This window comes from Myotis davidii, unplaced genomic scaffold (assembly GCF_000327345.1).
Source record: "Myotis davidii unplaced genomic scaffold, ASM32734v1 scaffold1069, whole genome shotgun sequence".
Classification (NCBI taxonomy): domain Eukaryota; kingdom Metazoa; phylum Chordata; class Mammalia; order Chiroptera; family Vespertilionidae; genus Myotis; species Myotis davidii.
The window spans coordinates 1,211,206-1,214,458 of NW_006300018.1; positions in this window are offsets into that span (position 1 = coordinate 1,211,206).

The window sequence follows — 3,253 nt, forward strand, 5'->3', positions numbered from 1 at the left end:
GCAGGCCTGATGCCTGGGCCAGAGGCATCAGGCCTGGGCTGGGGGCAGAACCAGTGATGGGGGGAAATGAGGGTCCCCTGCCCAGGCCTGACACCTCTGTCAGAGGCATCAGGCCTGGGCAAGGGGCCGATCCTGCAATTGGAGGGTGATGGGGGTCAACGCCTGAGGGCTCCCAGTATGTGAGGGGGGCAGGCTGGGCTGAGGGACACGCCCCCCCACACACACCCAGTGCACGGATTTCGTGCACCGGGCCCCTAGTTAATATATAATTGACATGCAATGCTCTGTAAGTTTAAGGTACACAATATGCTGTTTTGGTACATGTTTATATTATGAAATGATTATCACAACAGGTTTTTTTAATACCTCTATCACCTCACACAATTGCTGTGTTTTTTTGTGTGTTTGGCAAGAACATTTCACATCTACTCTCTTAGCAACTTTCAAGCTTATAATCCAGTATTGTTAACAATAGTTACCATGCTGTACATTACATCCCAGAGCTTATTTATCTTATAACTGGAAGTTTGTGCTCTTTGACCAACATCTCCCAACTTCCCCCAGTTTTGAAATCTGGAGGTATAAGTCCTCAACTATGTTTATTTCTTTTAACGATTGTTTTAGCTATTCTGGGTTTCTTGTATTTGCATATAAACTTCAAGATCAGCTTGTCCATGCATGTCTGCAAAAAAAATTAAAAAGGCAGTTGGAATTTTAATAGGGGTTACATTGAATTTACAGATCAATTTGGAGAGTATTGCATCTTAATAATAAGTCTTCTAATCCATGAACACAACATATATTTCTACTTATCTTCTTTAATTTTTTAAAAAATGTTCTGTAGTTTCTAGCATACAAGGCTTGCATTTTTTTTTTTTGGTTAAATTTATTCCTAAGTATTTTATTCTTCTTGCTGTTATTGCAAATGGAATTGTTTTTTTCTTAATTTCATCTTATGATTTTTTATTGTTATAATATTTCTATGTGATTTTTGTGTATTGATGTATCCCTCAACTTTGGTGAGCTTCCTTATTTGTTCTAATAGTATTTTTTGGAGATTCTTTAGGCTTTTCTACATATAATATTATGTCACCTACAAATTGAGATATTCTTACCTCTTTCTTTCTAATCTGGACACCTTTTATTTCTTTTTCTTGCCTGCTTTCTCTGGCTTGAATTTCCATTACTATGTTAAATAGAAGTGGAGAGATCAGATGAGTCTAAGAATTTCTGGCTGTATAGAGGACATCTCTTTTAAAAATATATTTTTATTGATTTCAGAGAGGAAGAGAAGATAGATACATCAATGATGAGCGTGAATCATTGATGGCTGCCTCCTGCATGCCCTCTACTGGGGATAGAGCCCGAACCCCTGGCATGTGCCCTTGACTGGAATCAAATCCGGGACCCTTCAATCTGCAGGCCAACACTCTATCCACTGAGCCAAATCAGCTAGGGCTATCTTGAATTTTACCTGTTTGGGTGCTGAATTTTGTTGCATTAATTTAAATATTGGTGTTCTTCACCCTAAAATTGTAATTAACTTACTTGAAATCAGTTTGATCTCTTCAAAACTTGTTTATAAGCTTTCTCAATATGGGCCCAGGGCAGCCTTTCTTTGGTCGGGGGCTAATTTGACCTTACTGCTAAGGCAACACCTTTCTGGGAGTTTTACCTACTTCCCTGTGTATTAGGAGGTCTTCTCACTCTGGAAGTGAGATTTCAGACTATCCCAGTCTCTATATGAGCCCTGGGCTAGAGGTCAAGGCCTGGCTGAGCTCTGGCAGTCTGGCGCTGTGGCTTTCCCAGCCTCTGACCTCGGTGCCCACTTAGAAACTGAAGGCAGAGAGCAGTGTCATTTGTCCCCAACCCGGTCAACACATAGTTTAGCTCCAAGGAGCCCTAGAAGCCAGATAAGGATGTCAATGAGCCGCGTGGTGCTTCTGCGTCTCCTGTTGTCCACGTGGAATGCGGCAGAAATTAGCCTTGATAGTACGTCTGGTGTTTTTTAGAGAACAAACTGTCTAGATAATTACTACTCTGTTTCTAGGGTGGTGAGTGGGGGAGAGTGAGTGGCTCCTTGGTGTTATCTCGGGCTCAATGCCGGAAGCAGTCAGGTGGATTCCTGGCTCCTCCACTGATCAAGAGCCTGGGTGACATTGGGGTGGGTACTTAACCTCTCTGAGCAGCTGCAGGCTCATCTCTAAAACAGAATAAAAGTATCTACCGTTAGCTTCACATATGCTGATTATTGAAAAGGCAGTAACTTTCAAGCTTTAGATGAAATCTTATGTAGAATTCCCATGTAAACGGCCATGCACACATGTGTAACAAAGAGGGGCGGTGCATTGATGAGGAGACTGGGGTGGAAGAAGCAACCCCAAGGTGGCTCAAGGAACACAGCGCGGCTCAGGCGGGGCAGGAACATGGCTTGAATGCGGCAAGGGGAGGGTCTCTACTGCTCCCGAGGGGAGCAAGATAGAGTGAGGAGGAGGGAAAGGCAGGACACTGAGAGAGGAGCCCACGGAGGTCTGCGGGAGGCAACAAGGGACTAAGCAGCACAGTGATCAGAGGGGACAGGGGGAACAGGAAAGAGAAGAGGGCACTTAACGTTGCTGGCAGTAAGGCATGAGATGTGGTCCCTTTACAGGACCCCCAAGGTCTTCAGTACATTCAGGTGCAGGTGAGATTCAGTGGGCAGGTGTGTGTGCCTAGTTGAGTGAGCATTTATGTATTTATTTTTGTGGAAGGGGGAGGTGTTAATTCTGGTGTCCCATTGACTCCATGAGACAAACAGGCAGACCCGGAGCCCGCAGCAGGGAAGACGCTGGGAACTGTCTGTGCCTTGGAAGAGCTCCTGGCATCAGGGCTGTGCCCCGGGAGGGTGGGGGTCATGGCTGAGGTAGCCCCCTTGGCCTCTCAGTGACACACACGCACAAAAGTAGCGGGAGGAGGAAGGAACGTGCCTGCCAGCCTCCCCTCACACCTGCGTTTGCGTTGCCCACAAATGCCTGTGGAGCTTTATAGTATCAGCTTTGTAACCCGTGTCTCACTTGGGGACATTGCTTGTCCTCTCACCAGTCTGTGGACAGATGGCATTCACTGCTCCCAGCTCCCAGACCCCATCTCTCATGTCTTCTAGCAGCCCCGTCTTCCTGAGCAGACAGCTGGCCCGGTGCCTCTGTGGAGTGCAGCCCTCTGCTGTCTGAAGCCAAGTTCCTCTCAGCGCCCTCACTCCTGGGCGAGCTCCCGT